The sequence below is a fragment of the Pseudonaja textilis genome, chromosome 2 (assembly GCF_049901715.1).
Source record: "Pseudonaja textilis isolate UNSWEBS1 chromosome 2, rPseTex1.2, whole genome shotgun sequence".
Lineage (NCBI taxonomy): Eukaryota > Metazoa > Chordata > Lepidosauria > Squamata > Elapidae > Pseudonaja > Pseudonaja textilis.
Genome location: NC_141991.1, coordinates 249,112,360 through 249,132,581, shown reverse-complemented (window position 1 = coordinate 249,132,581; position 20,222 = coordinate 249,112,360). Strand labels below are relative to the sequence as shown.

General features: G+C 41.7%; 1 long non-coding RNA gene across 1 annotated transcript; it reads right to left on the bottom strand.

The window, feature by feature from the left end:
- Positions 1-1,424: 1,424 nt before the first annotated feature.
- On the bottom strand, positions 1,425-19,574 carry LOC148127452 (uncharacterized). The gene is made up of 2 exons (XR_015742418.1): positions 19,461-19,574; positions 1,425-1,625 (listed from the first exon to the last, which is right to left on the bottom strand). It is a non-coding gene; the product is annotated as an uncharacterized LOC148127452 (long non-coding RNA).
- Positions 19,575-20,222: the final 648 nt, after the last annotated feature.

Genomic DNA, 20,222 nt, shown 5'->3' with positions numbered 1-20,222 from the left:
ACTAGAGCATACAAAACATTTGCTAGACCTATACTTGAATACAGCTCCTCAGTCTGGAACCCACGTTACGTATCTGATATTAGCACAGTTGAGAAAGTCCAGAAATATTTCACAAGAAGAGTTCTCCACTCCTCTATTCGATGCAGAATACCTTATGCCACTAGACTCGAAATTCTAGACCTAGAAAACCTAGAACTATGCCGCCTTCGGTCCGATCTAAATATGGTATATAAAATCATACATTGCAATGTCCTACCTGTCAATGAATACTTCAGCTTCAACCATAACAATACAAGAGGACACAATAGATACAAACTCAAGGTAAACCGCACCAAACTTGATTGCAGGAAATACGACTTCAGCAACAGAGTGGTCAATGTCTGGAATACTCTACCTGATTCTGTGGTTTCTTCCCCAAACCCCCAAAACTTTAACCTTAGGCTGTCTACTATTGACCTCACCCCTTTCCTAAGAGGTCTGTAGGGGGCGTGCATAAGTGCACCAACGTGCCTACCATCCCTGTCCTATTGTCTCTTTTTATTTTTCTTATACGTATCCATTTCATGTATGCATAACTATGTTTATACTTATACTTATTATCTTATAATCGCTTGACAAAAGGAAATAAATTAATAAAAATAAATAAATAATGTTAGCTATGGGTCCACAGGAACCGGGTGATCTCATAGCAGCCCATCCCTGGTTGGACTTGAAGACTTCCCAACTTTGTTATTCTATTCTAATTGCTGGCTTTCATGCTTAAGCCAGGACTCAGATTCACCGTCTCCTGGCGATTGGGCCAAAGTCAACCAGCTAGCTTTCATGGCTAAAGCAGGACTTGAACTCATGGTCTCCCACTTTCTAGCCTGGGTACCTTAACCGCTAGATTAAACTGGCTCTTGCAGCAACTGCTCATCCCATTCATTATACTCAGCTTTCTAAAATTAATATTTTATTGCCACGTTACAACATTTGGCATGTATTGTACAAGTCTCAGCTCTTCAAATAGAAAACAAGAGAATTACAGATTACAGATTAACAGAGTTGGAAGGGACCTTGTAGGTCATCTAGTCCAAACCCCCCCGCCGACTCTAGTAGTTTCCATTGTTCAGATGACAAATATCAGTCACTTCATTTTCCTAAGATTGTTTTTCATTTTTTTTCAAATAATTTTTAATTTTTTATATATCTCTTCAAGTGAGCAATGTGATTCCAGATTCCAACATACATACATAATCATAGTTACATTTCCAGCTTTCTTATCTAATTTTGTATCATATCATTTTTCTTTTAATAAATAAGATTGATTTTCAAAATCTGGAAACACCCTATTTCAAATCCCAGCTTGAGGGAAAAAAATAAAAAAATAAAACTACAAGGTTGACGACTTGGCTGAGGATTGCTTTTTCCCCATTTTTATTAAAAAAAGTCCTCCTAACTCCAGTCTGGTTGCTCTTCTTCCCAAAGATAATGATGTCAGCTAAAGATGCGAACAGCGAAACGTCCCTTGCTAGCCATCTTAACGGTAGGAAATCCTGAGGCTGTTTTTATTTCATATGTAACCCATATGTGAGGCGTTCTTCTTAAGGTAAGCCAGCTGCTGGACACATCTGATGCAATGACATCTATGAAAAAGTTTAAAGAAACCACATAAGTTGCCAGGATTATGACGGCTGCAATAATAGGGCCTGTTTAATCAATCGTTACTTCCTCTGCAATTATTAGCGAAACCACTCAAGGAATTCTTTGCAGCTCGGGCTGAAAATAATTAACGCTTGACTGTTTTTCCCATGCTTGCCTTTAGCAAAATTGCAGATGTCGCAAACCAACTGGAAGGGCTGTCCCACATTGTCTACAAATGCTGGCTGCTCTTTTTTCACTCATTCCTGTCAAACAGACAACAAATGGTCAAAACTGGGAGCGTCCTATCAAATTCTGTACCTATCAACAGTGGTGTCCCCCAAGGCAGTGTTTTAGGACCAACTCTCTTCATACTCTACATAAATGACCTCTGTGATCACATTAAGAGCAACTGTGTTCTCTTCGCTGATGATGTAAAGCTATTCAACACAGACAATACTATTACCCTCCAAAAAGACCTTGACTATGTATCAGAATGGTCAATCAAATGGTAACTTCAAATCTCAACAAATAAATGCTCTGTCTTACATATTGGCAGAAAAAAATCAGAAAATAAAATACAAGCTAAATAGTCAAGACCTTGTTGAAGATCCAAACTTTGTCAAGGACCTTGGAGTAGTCATCTCTAATGATCTAAGTGCTAGAGCCCACTGTAACTACATAGCCAAAAAGGCATTAAGAGTTGTTAATCTAATCCTACGTAGCTTCTTCTCTGGTAATATCACACTACTAACTAGAGCATACAAAACATTTGCTAGACGTATACTTGAATACAGCTCAACAGTCTGGAACCCATATCATGTATCTGATATTAACACAATTGAAAAAGTCCAGAAATATTTCACAAGAAAAATTCTCCGCTCCTCTACTCATTGCAGAATACCTTATGCTATCAGACTTGAAACTCTAGACCTAGAAAATCTAGAACTATGCCAGCTCCAGTCTGATCTAAATATAGTAAATAAAATCATACATTGCAATGTCCTACCTGCAAATGAATACTTCAGCCTTAATCATAACAATACAAGAGCACACAATAGATACAAACTCAAGGTAAACCGCACCAAACTTGATTGCAGGAAATACGACTTCAGCAACAGAATGGTCAATGTCTGGAATACTCTACCTGACTCTGTGGTTTCTTCCCCAAACCCCCAAAACTTTAACCTTAGACTGTCTACTATTGACCTCACCCCTTTCCTAAGAGGCCTGTAGGGGGCGTGCATAAGCGCACCAATCGTGCCTACCGTCCGTGTCCTATTGTTTCTTTCATTTTTCTTATAAGTATCTATCTCATGTATTCAAAACTATATTTATTCTGATACCTGTATCTTGTAAGTGATTGACATATCAAATAAATACTAAATACCATCAAAGATTGACCTCCAGGCTCTGGAGGAAAGGCACACAGAATCATAGCATTATAGAGCTGGAAATCCGTCCCTCAAGTAATTGGTACTGGGTGTAAAAACATGAAATACGAGTTCCACCGGTGTCCGTTTTCTCCCTCTGCTTGATTGAGTTGTATTGGCTTTGAACCGATAAAGGTTAAATAATATATTTTTTAAAAAATAGAGGTGCTCTTGCAGCTTTGGCCACTGAAGTTTTGGTTCCCTTTCCTCCAGTTTTCCCTTCCACTTTCCCTTTCTGCTCCATTCTCCTTCTTCTCTTTCTTTTCTTTCTCCTTTTCCCTTCCCTTCCTTTAGTCTTTCCTTGCCACTTTCCCTTTCTTTCCATGGTCCTTCTCTTCCTGTTCTTCTTTCCTCTTCCTTCTTTTCCTCTTCCTTCTTTTCCTCTTTCTCCTTCTCCTTCTTCTCTCCCTTTCCCTTCTTCTCTTCCTTCTCCATCTCCTCTTCTCCTTCCCCTTTCCCTTCTCCTCTTCCTTCTCTCCTTTCTTTCCCTTCTCATTCTCCTTCCCCTCTTCCTTCCCCTTCTCCTTTCTCTTTCTCCTCCTCCTCCTCTTCCTTCTTTTCCTATTTCTTCTTCTCCTCCTCCTCTTCCTCCCATCCTTCTCCTCCCCTTTCTCCTTCTCTGTTCCCTTCCCTTTTCCACAATTTACTAACCTCCCATATTCCAGTCAGGGGGTTTAATGCCTTTACTAATAAGTCCTACATATATCAAATTTACAGTTCATTAAAGTCACCTGCTAGCATGATTGCCAATCTAATAAATATTTTGCTTTTTGGCCAAGCAAAAAGTTTTCCTGGTTTCTCTTGCATTCATTCCATAAGTGTGATTTACATGAAGATAAACTGGGGGGAAACTATTCCCCAGAAGGATATGCTAATCTACTGGGCCTATCTGTTACTTCTGCAAGAGCAAACCACTTTATTTCCTGTTTTGGTGTGTAGTTTAAGATTGGTTCTATGTCCATTTTTTTTCTCTTAAGGTCCGATATTTCTGATTTTATCTCTTCTGGCTACTCTGGCAGCTTTCCTCAAATATCTCATATCTGTGGTATAAGTCAATCAGTCAGTGTTTCTTAACATGAGCACTTTTAGATGTGTGGACTTCAACTCCCAGAATTCCACGGGAGTTGTGCTATGCTGGCTGGGGAATTCTGGGAGTTGAAGTCCACACATCTAAAAGTGACCAAGAAACACCAAAATAAGTAAATATAAGTAAATGACAGCCACAATTTTGTCGAAATATAACCCTCAAACTACAAAAATATCTCAATAAGGGTGTCCACAGGATATGGTCAAAAAGTCAAAATGGCAACCTTGATTGTACAATCAAAACTCCTCCCATTTTAAAAATATGAGTGGAGTTTCCCATTCTGGCTTCCATTTTAAGTGTTTTGTCTCTATTCTATGGACACGCTGCACAATTATAGCTGGAATAGGAAGCCCCTGATAGATTATTGTGTTGTTGTTGCTGCTGGTGGTGGTCCTCAAAGGAAACCCCCCTAAGCTTGACATCATATCCTTGAGGAGCTAAAACCAGGCCAGCTTCTCTGCGGCACATTAAATCGCCATCATCTTGCTCCGAAGAGTGAAAACTTTACCTTGTTGTTGAGTGTGTGTGAGAGAGAGGGGGGGAGGGAGGGAGAGAGGGAGAAAGGGGGAGAGGGAGAAAAAAGGATGAAGACAAAAATGGAAGGAATGCCTCCATATAAAACAGGGTTTGGATGTCCTCCAAGATGAATACGGATGTCATTTTTGAGCTGGTAATCAGAAGTCCTTTTCAGGAACGTGGGAAAAAGTTCCTTCCATTGTTAGCTAAAATGCCCCATGTGAAGAACCAAACGAGGGCTTGGAAGGTGCCAAATGAATGCTAACAGTAACATGCAGTTTAGGAGGGGGGTGAAAATGAGGAATGAAATCTGCCTGATCCCTCAAATTTTTTCCCTACTGCAAAACAAGAAGTGTCCAAAGGACTTGATGCTTAGGTTAAAAAAAAAAGACAAATTTCAACACATATCAGAAAGGGGGAGTAGCTTGTATTTATGATGGTTGCAGTGTTCCGGGATCAGATGATCATTATTGCAAGAATAGAATGGAATGGAATGGAATGGAATGGAATGGAATGGAATGGAATGGAATGGAATGGAAGAGAAGAGAAGAGAAGAGAAGAGAAGAGAAGAGAAGAGAAGAGAAGAGAAGAGAAGAGAAGAGAAGAGAAGAGAAGAGAAGAGAAGAGTTGGAAGGGACCTTGGGGGTCTTCTACTCCAACCCCCTGCTGAAGAAGAAGACCCTATTATGGACAAACAGCTGTCCAATCTCTCCTTAAACACCTCCAGTGTTGAAAGCAAGCAGTTCCACTGATTAACTGTCCTCACTGTTAGGAAATTTCTCCTTAGTTCTAGGTTGCTTCTCTCCTTGATTAGTTTCCATCCATTGATTCTTGTCCTGCCTTCGGGTGCTTTGGAGAATAGCTTGACTCCCTCTTCCTTCTGGCAACCCCTGAGATATTGGAAGACTGCTATCATGTCTCCCTTAGTCCTTCTTTTCATCAAACTAGACATACCCAATTCCAGCAACTGTTCATTATATATTTCAGCCTCCAGTTCCCTAATCATCTTTGTTGCTCTTCTCTACGCTTTTTCTAGAGTCTCAACAACTTTTTCCATGTGGCAACCAAAACTGGATGCAGTATTCCAAGGGTGGCCTTACCAAGGCATTATAAAGTGGTATTAACACTTTACGCAACATTTTATATAACACTTTTTTTTACAAGCAAAGTCACTGGGCAAGCCAGCTTCACTTTACAACCACGTTACTAAATGGAGCAAAACTCACTTAACCACCGTGTCGCTTAACAATAGAAATGTTGAGCTTAATTATGATTGTAAGTCAAGGACTACTTATATATAAGAGCCTCCGTGGCACGGTAGTTAGAGTGCAATACTGCAAACTACTTCTGCTTAAACCCTTCCATCCTTCTGAGGTTGGTAAAATGAGGACTCAAAATTGTTGGGGTCAATATGCTGATTCTGTAAACCGCTTAGAGAGGGCTGCAAAGCACTGGGAAGCGGTATATAAGTCTAAGTGCTATTGCTATTGTTATATTCCCGGTGTCCCAAACCTATTTTGATGTTTAATGCAGCGTCTCCCAACCTTTCCAACTCTGTGGATCGCTGGTGATGGTGTCAACTAAAAAGATACTCCTTTGGTCTTTTCAGTTGCCAGAAAAAGGGAGGGGGGGGGAAAACAAGGCATTCTTGAAATGCCTAGATAATCACCTCGGCAGCCCAAAGTTGTTGGAGCATAAGAAGGTTATTGGAGAGCATGATGGATGACTCTTGGAGACGGATGTGTCCCATTGGAGAAGTCACATCCAGGGGGTGGCGGGGAAGACCAGGGACAAGGGGGAAATGTATGATGTGATTCAGTATCGAGTTCACCCAGCCACCCACCAACATGGCAACTTCTAATAAACCAATTTACTTTTTCTGAGATGCAGCTAGAGACTTTTGATTGAATGAGGGTGGATTTTATTTTTTATTTTTATTTTTTTGTCAATTGCTTACAAGATAATAGGTATAAGTAAAAACATAGTTATGAATACCTGGATACATATAAGAAAAATAAAAAATAATAATAAAAGAAACAATAGGACAGGGACGGTAGGCACGTTGTTGCACTTATGCACGCCCCCTACAGACCTCTTAGGAAAGGGGTGAGGTCAGTAGTAGACAGTCTAAGGTTAAAGTTCTTGGGAACTTTCTACAGACGGGACTCTCTGCAGAGTCAGGTAGAGTATTCCAGACATTGACCACTCTGTTGCTGAAGTCGTATTTCCTACAATCACGTTTGATGCAATTAACCTTGAGTTTGTATCTATTTTTTGCTCTAGCGTTGTTATGGTTGAAGCTGAAGTATTCATTGACAGGTAGGACATTGCAATATATAATTTTATATACTATACTTAGATCAGACCGAAGGCAGTGTAGTTTTAAGTTTTCTAGGTCTAGAATTTCAAGTCTGGTGGCATAAGGCGTAGTAGAATACTTTTTGTTGGAGCCCTGACAGATGGTGGGTTGAGGGGATGGCTTCACACTTGTGCCCCTTACCAGCCTGGTTCTCAATGGACTAGGCCACAAACCAGGGGTTGGAGACCCCTGGTTTAATGTTTTGTATGTAAGGAAGCATTGTCGCCTGAATTTAAAGTTCTGTTATGAATCAATAATCAGTTTGGCCCCTCTCTTATTCTCCTTTCCCTGCATTATCAGCAGGGTTTTATTTTCCTAACGTTTGTGCCAAATGGATTCTTGCTGATGTCAGCATGTATCTTACTAGATTGCGATCCTTTTCATTTATGCGTTCTGGAATTATGCCTAGTAAATGTATTTGTGGTTTTAATTCAAATGTTATTTTTTAAAAAATGTTTTAGTGTATTGCTTTCCAATACTTTAGGAATTTTTTTTTTATATATAAGAATCCATATGGCAGGATGTTTCTATCTAACAAAATGAAATTCAATGTAGAAAAAAGTAAAATCTTATACTTAGGTGAGAAAAAAACCAAAAGAATACATATAGACTAGGTGAAACCAGGCCTAATAGCAGTAACTGTTAGAGACGGATCTCCGAGTCTGAGTGGAAAACCAGTTCAATAAGAGCCAAAAAAGCCAACACAATCCTAAACTGCATTAATCATACAACCAAGCTCAAGTGAGGTACTAATACCACTCTATAAAGCCTTAGTAAGACTACACCTAGAGTGCTGCATCTAGTTTTGGTCACCACACTGTAAAAAAGATGTTGAGACTCTGGAAAGAGTGCAGAGAAGAGCAATCAGGATGATTAGGAGGCTAAAACATATGAAGAACGGTTGCAGGAACTGGACATGGCTAGCCTAATGAAAAGAAGGACCAGGGGAGACATGATAACAGTCTTCCAATATCTGAGGGGCTGCTACAGAGAGGAAGGGGTTAAACTATTTTCCAAGGCACCTGAAGGCCAGACAAGGAATAATGGATGATCAAGGAGAGATTCAACTTAGAAATAAGGAGAAATTTTCTGACAGCGAGAACAATCAACCAAAGGAACAGAAGTTGCCTTCAGAAGTTATGGGTGATCCATCACTGGAGGCTTTCAAGAAGAGATTGGACTGCTATTTGTCAGAAATGGTGTAGGGTCTCCTGGTTGGGCGGGGGGTTGGACTAGATGACCTACAAGGTCCCTTCCAACTCTATTAATCTGTAATCTTTGTTGCTCTTCTCTGCACACTGCCTTTTAGGGGTCCCAGCATCTTTTACGTATCACAATCCTGTTGTGAAATAAATGCATCGATCATGGTAGGTTAGTTAATCATAACAAACACAAGCCAAGCCAAAACAAAACAAAAACCACAACCACAATCTCCAAATGCCAAAAGAATCAAATACTTTCCCCATCTTGCCAATTTTTAGTCCTGGAATGGAATGGTGTTTTTGACTCTCTGCCCAGATATGTCTACATTTAATAAAAAATCAACTTCAAGAGGGACATATTTTTTTTAAAACGTTGTTTACTTTCACATCTTAAAGGAACTCATCATTTTAAATAGCGCTCTTCCCACTTGAGAAAGTATTGCTATTTCTATTTGGATTAAAAACCTGAGATATGTTAAGAATAAAAATCAGATCTTGGAAGCATTAAAAGGTCAACTTCTTCTCTTGCTTGATGTTAATTCCTTCTGCATTCATTCCGTCATTATCATGTTTTTTTGCCTGTGTATTTTGGAACACCCATCTTATATCCACATCTGTACTGAGTGTCCCAAACACACATACATGCATAAACCTATTTATATACTTATTAAGACTTTTAATCTGCCCTCGGAGTTCAAAAAAATGCTATTTTATGCAATTTGTGTGAAGCTGAAGAATCGAAAGCAGGAACAGACCAAGGAGGTTCCTTCTTTGTATCTACTAGCTGGGTAATGCCAAAGCTCTCAATTTCTGGAGAAACCAAACCAGAATGAGACTGAATGCGCGTCTTGCACTTCAGGAAAGTAGATTTTAATCAACTTAAAGCAATGGCAAGCTGGAGAGCAGAGAAACTCATGGGGAAAAGATCTCAAGATGGATGCAAGCTCCATCTTTAGACAAGAAAAGCAAAATGCACACAGGTATAGTATATGTGCCACCTTGCTCAATAGTAGTAATTGTTGGAGTCTCAGTGAACAATCATTTAAATATGAGCCAGCCGTTGCAGCTGCCCAAAAAAGCCAACCCAGCTCTAGGCTGCATCAACAGAGGGATAGAATCAAGATCAGATGAAGTGTTCATACCACTTCATACAACCGTTCATTTAGTCACCGTTCAACGTTACAATAAGCACTGAAAAAAAAGGGACTTATGACCAATTCTGGGCTTAACAGAGGTCGTACGCCAAGGACTACCTCTACTGCATTCAGCATTATAGTCAAATTAGGTTCAAAGAAAACGATAGACCAAAAAACAGTTATGCTGCACAGATTCCTTGGCCCAGGGTGGGCTTCAAAATTTTAGCAAAGGGTTCTCTGCCCAGTTGCTGGGTGAGTGTGGCCATGGTGGGCATGACCTAGTCAGCCTCCTGCACCACAGTGGGGGTGCTTTTGTCCTCCCCGGGCTCCGGAGGCTTTCCTTGAGCCTTCAGGAGGGCAAAAATGGCCTCTCTAGGCTCTGGAGGCCAGAAATGGGCCCATTTAGGGGCCTTCTCAAACTTCCGGGTGGCCTGTTTTTTACCCTTTCCAAGCCTCTGTGTGTGCCCTGCACTTACTTGGATCCAAAACAGGCCATGTGGGGACTCCTGGGAGGGGAGGGGTGGGGTGGGCAGGGCCAGCCAGGAGTGGGATTTGAGGGTCCTCTGAACTGCAGAGCATCTTAACTGGGACTCTCCTGAACCCATGCGAACCCCAGCAGCCCACCCCTGGTTAAGCCTGAACTAAAGCAACCGAATACGGTTGGTCTAAGGAAGAAGCCAGATACCGTGGTAGGATTCAAAATTGTTTACTAACGGTTCTGTGGATGTGGCTTGGTGGGTGTGGTTTGATGGGTGTGGTTTCTGTGGATGTGGCTTGGTGGGTGTGGCAGGGGAAGGATACTGCAAAATCGCCATTCCCTTAATTCCATTAAGCGGCATGCATGTGCACCATCGTGTCTCCCGTCCCTGTCCTACTGTCCCCATTTAATCGTACCTGTTTTCTGTATTCTTATTCATGTTTGCGCATACTTATACCTATTGTTTTGTAAGCGATTGACAAATAAATAAATAAATAAATAATTCCCTCCCCACTCCAGGGGAAGGTTACTGCAAAATCTCGTGCCCATCCTGCTAACCTGCTTCCCAGCTCCGTTCTCCTGTGCAGGGCAACCAAAGAAGACCCAGCCGATCAGCAGGGACTCAATGTGAAGTAGAGAGTATCTGGGGGGGCGGAGCCAGTCAGAGGTGGTATTTGCTGGTTCTCCGAACTACTCAAAATTTCCACTACCGGTTCTCCAGAACTGGTCAGAACCTGCTGAATACCCACCTCTGAACCAGAATCACAAGCAAAACCCTGGTTATCTGGAGAAGATTGTGTATCAAGAATAATAGCTTTATCTTATACGTTGCTGGATGAACTCCCAGAAGACTTAGCTCAGTCTCTAAGGGACCATTGTGGGGGTGTGGAATTGATTAGTATCTTGACCTTACTGTTCTCTTGAACCCAGGTTTGGGTGGAACTTTTCCTATCCTTTGGCTGATTCCTGGACTGTTGATAAACCTGACCTCGTGTCACTCCCCAAATAGTTGTTTTTGGCTTAACAAACGCCGTGGCTCTGCCAAGCACAATGGCTTGTAAACGGGAACAGGACGTGATGAGATCCAGCCGTGTGTTAAAAAAAAAACAAAAAAAAACCACAGCACTTGTTTCTGATGACTTACAGAGAAAAATCTTATTTGTTTCTCCCTCCGATGACCAGAACTTGGCATGCCTCTATGAGGTGGCCAGCCCTTTTCACCTGACAAGGGGTTAGATCTGTGCTAGAACCCGCTCATTAAAGCAAAAGGAATGTCCAAAATAATTCATCGTGATTGCCATATATTCAGCAATCTTACTCTGTTCATAATTTAACCTGTGAACCCTTATTTTAAACAGTACTTACTGGGTGAGAACTCTGGATGGGAAAGTCTCCTGCCTTGGGCAGGGGGGTGGACTAGAAGACCTCCAAAGGTGCCTTCTAGCCCTGTGGTTTTATAATTCAATCTCCCATCAACTAAGCTGATTCCTTTAAAACAGTGCAGAAGAAATATCCATTTGGTTCAATTCCAAGCTGGGAGAAAGACACTGGAAACATGGAGGCTGACTGGAAAAATGGTTTATTGATGAAGCAGAAGAACCTGGGTTTGAGGACCTGGGCAGCTGACCACATGGAGTTGAGAGTGAGGGATATTTATACCTTCTCTTGGGCTTTGCACTTGAGCTTCCTGTTCCTGTGCAAGAACGTGTATTCTATGGGTTGATGTAGGGGTCATAATTGCCTATGTAGGTTGTCTGAGCTCTCAGGTTTGGTTGAAGTTTGGACTCTGATTCAACATTCTTAGAAGACTGTGTATTGTAGTGAGCTCTGATGCTAGTGGGTTAATCCTATTATGTCCTGAAGGATCATATCTTAATCCTATCATCTTGGAGCTGGAGGTCTTTTGTTTTGTAGATAGGACGGCCCAGTCTTTCTTAATGGGCAAAAAAAAAATTGCTGGAGGGGCTATTAAGAAAGGTGGGGGCTGCTTTCCTGGAGCATGTTTCTCCATTTCTCATCCAGGGAAATATAATATTCTGCCTTTTAAATATTTCTCAACATATTTCATTCTTCTAGGATACGGGTGGATGCTAACTTTTTACAACAGGAATCTCCAAACATGGTAACTTTAAGACTTCTGGACTGAAACATACATTGACATGAATTTATGAATGGCTATTTGAAATATAATTTGTTAAATACTGCATATTAATGACCATTAATATAATATTTACCACAAAAGAAGTGACGTTAAGAATATAGAGATTGACACAAAACAGCACATGGGAATATTGAATAATTAAGATTGATAATATGTATTCATACTAAATTATATAAGAAAGTTAACAGTGTTAATATGAAACTATTTGTACTAAAATGTAAAACACCCTGGAACCACACTGTTCACCCAATGATATGTTTGTAGAAATAAAAAACAATATATGTATGTATGTATGTATGTATGTATGTATGTATATATGTATGGCATTCAGCTTTGTTCAGGTATTTTCCCGTCATTGTAGTTGTGCTTTTAAAGTTGTAGCAGCGTTTCAGCAGAATCTCATCTGCCATCATCAGGCTTCTGATGATGGCAGATGAGATTCTGCTGAAACGTTGCTACAACTTTAAAAGCACAACTACAATGACGTGGGAAAATACCTGAACAAAGCTGAATGCCATATAAATATATATTTGTTTTCTGAACCAAAGATCCATCTATATCTATATCTATATCTATATCTATGTCTATGTCTATGTCTATGTCTATGTCTATGTCTATGTCTATGTCTATGTCTATATCTATGTCTATGTCTATGTCTATATCTATGTATGTATGGTATTCAGCTTTGTTCGGGTATTTTCCCACGTCATTATAGTTGTGCTTTTAAAGTTGTAGCAATGTTTCAGCAGAATCTCATTTGCCATCATCAGGCTTCTGTAAAACTTAAGAAAACATATATATATATGCCTGATGATGGCAGATGAGATTCTGCCGAATACCATATAGATAGATAGATAGATAGATAGATAGATAGATAGATAGATAGATAGATAGATAGATAGATAGATAGATAGATAGATAGATAGATAGATAGATAGATATTAAAAAGACTTCTGGACCTCAACTCCCATGGCTGGCTGAGGAATTCTAGGAGTCGAAGTCCGCAAATCTAACATCAGCCTATTCCAGTGGTGGGATTCAAAAAATTTTACTACCGGTTCTGTAGGTGTGGCTTGGTGGGCGTGGTGTGGCTTGGTGGGTGTGGCTTGGTGGGTGTGGCAGGGAAAGGATACTGCAAAATCTCCATTCCCTCCCCACCCCACTAACCTGCTTTCCAGCTCTGTTCTCCTGTGCAGGTCAACCAAAGAAGACCCGGTCAATCAGCTGGGACTGAGGAGGCAGGGAATAGATGGGGTTGGTGGGTCCAGTCAGAGGTGGCATTGGCTGGTTCCCCGAACTACTCAAACTTTCCACTACCGGTTCTCCAGAACTGGTCAGAACCTGCTGAATTCACCACCTCTGGCCTGTTCCCTTCAGTTTCCAATGTTTCCTTTCTTTCTTTTTTCTTTTCGGCCACAGTTGCTACAAAGCATAAATCATGTGTCATCAAAGCTTTCAAGCAGAGACAAGAGAGAGACACTAAGAACAGGGCCATGTTGGAACGGATGAGTCATTTAATGAATATGCACTTGACGGCTTGTTGTCTGGTCAAATTCTACTTTGAAAAGAGGCAATTATTTTTTCCAAGGAGATTCTCTTAAGAATTAGTCAAGGGTCCCTGCACAGAGTTTGGGATGCACAAGGAGAGGTTAAGAAATGCTAAGGGAAGGGGGGAAATTCGACATTGAGGCCATGCTGAGACAAGTCAAAGAGCAGTTTTAAATCTGATTTTTTTTTTAAAAAGATGCAGAGGCCCCAAAAAGAGGGCAGAGAAAAGCCACCAAAGATGACAGAAGGAGGCTAAATCTCGTGAAATGAAAAGCTAAAGGAAGGGGACAGTGGTGCGATTCAAAATTTTTTACTACCGGTTCCATGGGCGTGGCTTGATGGCCGTAGTGTGGCTTGGTGGGTGTGGTTTGGTGGGCGTGGCAGGGGAAGGTTACTGCAAAATCCCCATTCCCTCCCCACCCCACTAACCTGCTTTCCAGCTCCGTTCTCCTGTGCAGGGCAACAAAAGAAGACCCAGCCAATCAGCTGATACTCAGGAGGCGGAGAATAGATGAGGGCGGAGCCAGTCAGAGGTGGGATTTGCCGCTTCTCCTAACTACTCAAAATTTCCACTACTGGTTCTCCAGAACTGGCCAGAACCTGCTGAATACCACCTCTGGAAGGGGATGTGTTTAGCCTGAAGAAGAGAAGACTGAGGAGAGACATGTTAGTAGTCTTCCAATATTTAAAGAGCTTCCACAGGGAAGAGGGGATTCTTCAAAGCACCTGAGGGTAGGACAAAAGGCAGTGGATGGATCTTATCAGGGGAGATTAGAACTCATAGTCTCCTGGTGATTGGCTCAAAATCACAAAGCCAGATTTAATGCGTGAGGTGGGACTAGAACTCACCATTTCCTGGCGATTGGCCCAAAGTCACCCACCTGGCTTTCATGCCTAAGATGAGACTAGAACTCACTCTCTCCTGGTAAACTGGCCCAAAGTCACTCAGTGGGCTTTTGTGCCTAAAGCAGCCCCCAAACCCCACCTGCTTTCATGCCTAAGGCAAGACTAGAACTCACTCTCTCCTGGTAAACTGGCCCAAAGTCACCAGTGGGCTTTTGTGCCTAAGGTAAGAGTAGAACTCACAATCTCTGGTGATTGGCTCAAAATCACAAAGCCAGGTTTAATGACTAAGGTGGGACTAGAATTTACAGTCTCCTGGTAAACTGGCCCAAAGTCACCCAGTGGGCTTTTGTGCCTAAGGCAGAACTAGAACTCACAATCTCCTAGTGATTGCTTCAAAATCACAAAGCCAGATTTAATGCCTAAGGTGAGACTAGAACACATTGTCTCCTGGTGAACTGGCCCCAAACCCCTATCTGCTTTCGTGCTTAAGATGAGACTAGAACTCACCGTCTCCTGGTCATTGGCCCAAAGACACCCAGCCGGCTTTCATGCCTAAGGCAGGACTAGAACTCAGAGTCCTGAATTCCCCAGGGTTCCAGCCCCTTAACCACTATACCAAACAGGCTCTCCAATACATTAAAAAATAAAAATAAACAAGCCGGTAAATATTACAATACTAAATAAAACCTTGCCAAGAACACTGCAGTGGGGACTTGTCCAAGAGTCAAAGGCACAATATGTATAAATCATAAAGAGCCAATTTGCTGTAGGGGTTAAAGCATCGGGCTAGAAAACAGGAGACTGGGAGTTCTAGTTCCACCATAAGCACAAAGCCAGGGCCAATTTCACAGGAAGCACAGAAAAAAAAAGGAATATTATGGGCAACTGCCAAAGTCACTTGTTTATTGGCAGACTTGATATGTGCACAGTTTGTTCTTATTACAATTATAACCCCTGAAGTATCCGGGAAAATCAGGTCTCTCAACCTTGCTAACTTTAAAATGCATGGACGTTAACTCCATAGAATTCCCCAGCCTGAATTTTCCTGAAAGAGACCGAGCCCACTCTCCCAAAAAAAGTCAAGCAACAATCACTCATTTAGGTGGGAAAGGAAGAAAAATATTTTAACATTGGGATATGAAAGCCTGAACTTCCCCTAAAGGAGAGATTGGTTTAAACATCTTGGAAGCACAATAAACTGGAAATTAAAAGGTCTCCAGCGGTCCTTGGTATTCTCTGAGCTTGGTTGTTCTCTTGCAGACGTTTCATGATCCAATTAGGTAACATCATCAGTGCTCGAAGAGGGTAGAGTTTGTGAAGAAGAGGAGGAGGAGGAGGTGGAGGAGGAGGAGGAGGGGGAGGGGGAGGGAGGAGGGGAGAAGAAGAAGAAGAAGAAGAAGAAGAAGAAGAAGAAGAAGAAGAAGAAGAAGAAGAGGAAGAGGAAGAGGAGGAAGAGGAAGAAGAGGAGGAGGAGAAGAAGAAGAAGAAGAAGAAGAAGAAGAAGAAGAAGAAGAAGAAGAAGAAGAAGAAGAAGAAGAAGAAGAAGAAGAAGAAGAAGAAGAAGAAGAAGAAGAAGAAGAAGAAGAAGAAGACAGGAGGATTATAGGTCCTTGGTGCTCTCTGAGCTTGGTTGTTTTCTTGCAGGTGTTTCATTACCCAACTAGGTAACACCATCAGTGCTGGTAAAGGGTTTGTTTTCAATGTATATTCCAGTGCCTTGCCCTATCAGTGTTCTCTTGGAAGTTCTTTGGTTGGGCTATTTACTATTAGCCTGTTTGGCATTGGGGCAGTCTTTATTTGATTGTTAGTCTGATGTTAATCTTGCAATTAAATTAATCTATGCTCATCTGAGCGCTGATTGCTGGTGGGGAGGTGTTTTGGTCTTTTTGCTCCCATTTTGTCTGGCCTAAATGGTCTCCAGGATGCTGTTGCTTTTAATCCAAAAATACCCCTAATTTTTCATGCTTCTCATTGGCTTTTGCCTTTCTTCCCATTTCTACGAATTTAAAACTTTCTATTGGTTTTACTCAAGTTAACTCCACCTTAATGGAATTTTTGGGCTCAACTGCTGTCTGTACATCAAGGACTTCCTGTATTAGTCATTATCCTTTCCTCTTGGGCCATTTTTCCCCAGGTTTTTATTTTGTTTTGTTTTCTCGCATACCACTAAGATTTCGATGAGGGCTTACCTGCCATTCGACGGCTGAACAGAGCTCTAAGAACCATTCATTCATCCTGGGTGACATTCTTCCTATTTTACAGGTTTGGGAAAGCTTTCTACCCAAGCCACGATTGATTTCCTGGTTTATAGAGCTTGTTTTGAAGCCGTGGTATGATTGTGGGCCATATATCAGACGAATATTTTGTCATTGACTGCTCCTGAACTTAGTTCGGCAAAATTATTAACTCTGTCTAAGAAGTGTCCTTCCGGGTTCAATTCTGGATTATTTATTCCCGTACAGTCCTGTAGAAGTCAATGGGAGTCACACTTTCCTATTACAAGGTCTACGACTGTTCGAGCCGCGCATTTTTGCAAAGAGTCCAGGTTGCAAGTACAAATGGGGATTCCTTGGAATTTCTCAGCCTTCCCCCATGATGGTGAATTAGATGGGCCTTCCAACGCCATGATTAACCCACTGGGGAATAAGCCCAAATGCTTAAAGTGCTGAAGTTACAATTCTCTTTGATGTAATCGCTGCTTCTATCCTAGAAAAATGACATCGCTGGAGCATTCTTCCTTAAACTAGGGTAGTTGTGAGGTTCTACTTCAGGGGTCTTCAAACAGCTTTAAGACTTGTGGACTTCAACTCCCAGAATTTCTCCTCCGGTCATATTAGCTCGGGAATTCTGGGAGTTGAAGTCCATAAGTCTTAAACTTGCCAAGTTTGAAGACCCTTGTTCTAATTCAAAGCTTGAATCTAAAAGAAATCCAGTCTTTATACGGCTGAGGGAAGAAATATATCATCTGGTTCAGTTCCAAACATGGAGGCTGATTGAAAAGAAAGTTTAATGATGAACAGAAGCACATGGGTTTGTGGTTCTGGTGCAGCTGCCAAAATGGAGTTGAAAGTGAGGAGTTTTTATATCTTCTTTAAGTTTTGCACTTGAGCTTCCTGTTCCTGTGCAAGAACATGTTTTCCATTGGCTGTTGTCAGATCCCTATGGGGTCATGTAGGAGTCATAGCTGACTCTCTAGGCAAAAGAGGAAATGCAAATCCTAGGTGTTTGTCTGAGCTCCCAAGTTTGGTTGAAGTTTGGACTGCTCTAAGATGATGCAATGTGTTCTGAAAGGGTGTTGGGCAATTCCTATTGTGGCTTCATGGCTTTTATCCTGTTTTGGCTCTTGGGTGAAGGCCAAGCCTACCCCTCTGCCTTTGTTCAGACTTTGCTTCAGGGAATTTCAAAATACTCTGACTTGAATGGATTTCTGCCTGCAGTATTTGCTTTGCCTATGAATAGAGCAATCTAGTTTTCAATAAGCTCTTTATTTCTTAAGTGCTGACATCTGTTGTGGGCTATTAAGAAAAGTGGGGGGTTGCTTTCTGCCTCTAAAAAAACATGTTTCTCCATTTCTCCCTTTTGGGAAATATAATATTCTGCCTTTTTAATATTTCCCAAAATATTTCATTCTTTTGGAGAGGGGGAGGCTTCCCACGTGGCTTTGAATCAAACATTGAAAACAAATCAGTCTGTAGAGACTTTGTATTGAATTGTCTAGGGACACCTTTCCATTTTTTAATTTTTTTTCTAAGTGTGGGAAGCCCACCCCTCCCTGAAGAATGAAGTATTTTGAGAGATATTAAAAAAGGCAGCACATTATATTTCCCTAAAGGAGAAATGGAGAAACATGTTTTTACAGGCAGAAAGCAGCCACACACACCCCTCAGTCTTTCTTAACAGCCCACAGCAGATGCCAGCACTTAAGGAGATAAAGAGCTGATTGAAAGAGGAAGCTAACTCTCTAGATGGCTCCATTCATAAGCAAAGCAAAGGCTGCAGGCAGAAATCCATTTGAGACGGGACATTTCAAAACCCCTTGCAGCAAAGTTTGTCAGCTAACAAAAGCAGAATGGTAGGAGTAGTACAGAAACCCCTCACCCAAGATCCAGCATAGGACGAAAACCATTAACTACCATAGGAATTACCCAACACCCTGTTAGAACACAAGCCCCTTTATTACACAACCTCCTTCACCCACCCAGCAGCATTTCAGGACCTGTATAAAAATATCGTGTTTCCCCGAAAATAAGACCCTGTCTTATAGGGGGTTTTTTGCTACCAAAAAGGCATCAGGTCTTATTTTGAGGGGGGGAATTTTGTACACTGACTCACCTCACTTGCAGGTGTTGCCCCGGGCTCCTTTTCGCTGTCAGAGACCTTCAGGAACTTCTTCTGCAGCCAGCAAGGACGGCAAGGCTTTCCTGAAGGCCTCTGCAGCCGATAACACAGCACTGGATTGACTCGGAGCTCTGTTATCGCCTGCAGAGACCTTTAAGAAGGCCTTGCTGGCTGCAGAAGAAATGGGCTGGAAAAACCAGGTGTTGTGTTGTGCAAGGCCTGGCTGCAACTGTCTGAAGGTAAGTAGTAGGGAGGCTCCACACACAACCCATCCCCACCCTACCTAAATTTTTACCTGTGCACCCTGGAATGGGCGGGATCTTAATTAGGGCTTATTTTGGGGGGTAGGGCTTATATTGGGTGCATGTGTAAAATCAAGCTAGGACTTACTTTCGGGGTAGGTTGTATTTTTTTGAGGAAACACAGTTAGCTAGTTGGCCAGCTTCCCCAGAACCACAAACCCTGGTCGTCCTGCTTCATCAATAAACGGACCTTCCTTCCAACCAGCCTCCCTGTTATTTCCAGCGTCTTTCTGTCAGCTTGGAACTAAACCAGATGGATTTTCCTTCCAACATAAGGTAAAATTCTGCATCCAATTTACCCTCCTATTTTTTTGGCAAGGCTTCTCCCGTACGGAAGTTAAATGCCAGCCAGGCCCAGCTCTTTGCTGCCTTCCATGAACACATATGTGAGACATCCATTCAAACTTCCAGATGATGCAACTTATATACATTACCCTCAGAAGACCACCCACAGGCACGCACTTTGATGGATGACAGGCATTTGTGGGATCCTGCCCAAATGGGTGACAGCAAAGAAAATGGATTTTTCTCAGCAGGCTTGCGACAGTCCTTTGGAAAATACTTTTCCCTGGGAGGGAAGGGGTAGGGAACGGAACTTAAAACAGCTTGGCTCAATAAGGAAAATACAGACACGAAAGACAAAACGGCGCATTGTTTGCAACAGGATACAGCCCTGGGGGGATGGGAGAGGGAAAGAGAGGGAGAGAAAGAAATAAAAAGAGAGAAAAGAGAGAAGAGAGAGAGGGGGGAAGAGAGGGAAAGAAAGAAAGAAAAAGAGAGAGAAGGAGAGAAGAGAGAGAGAGAGAGAAGAGAGAGATTGATAGAAAGAAAGAGAGACAAAGAAAGAAAGAAAGAAAGAAAGAAAGAAAGAAAGAAAGAAAGAAAGAAAGAAAGAAAGAAAGAAAGAAAGAAAAAGAAAGAAAGAGGGAAGAAAGAAGGGGAGAGAAAGAGAAAGAAAGGAAGAGAGAGAGAGAGAAGGAGAAGGAGATTCAAAATAAGACAGAGAGAGAGAGAGAGAAGGACAAGGAGAGGAAGAGGAAGAGGAACAGAAAGAAAGAGAAATCTATGGTCACCTTTCTGGGTTTCAAAATAAGACCCTTAGACAGACAGACAGACAGAGGAGAAGGAAAAGGAGAAGGAAAGGAAGAGGAACAGAAAGAAAGAGAAAAAGAAATCTATGGTCACCTTTTCTGGGG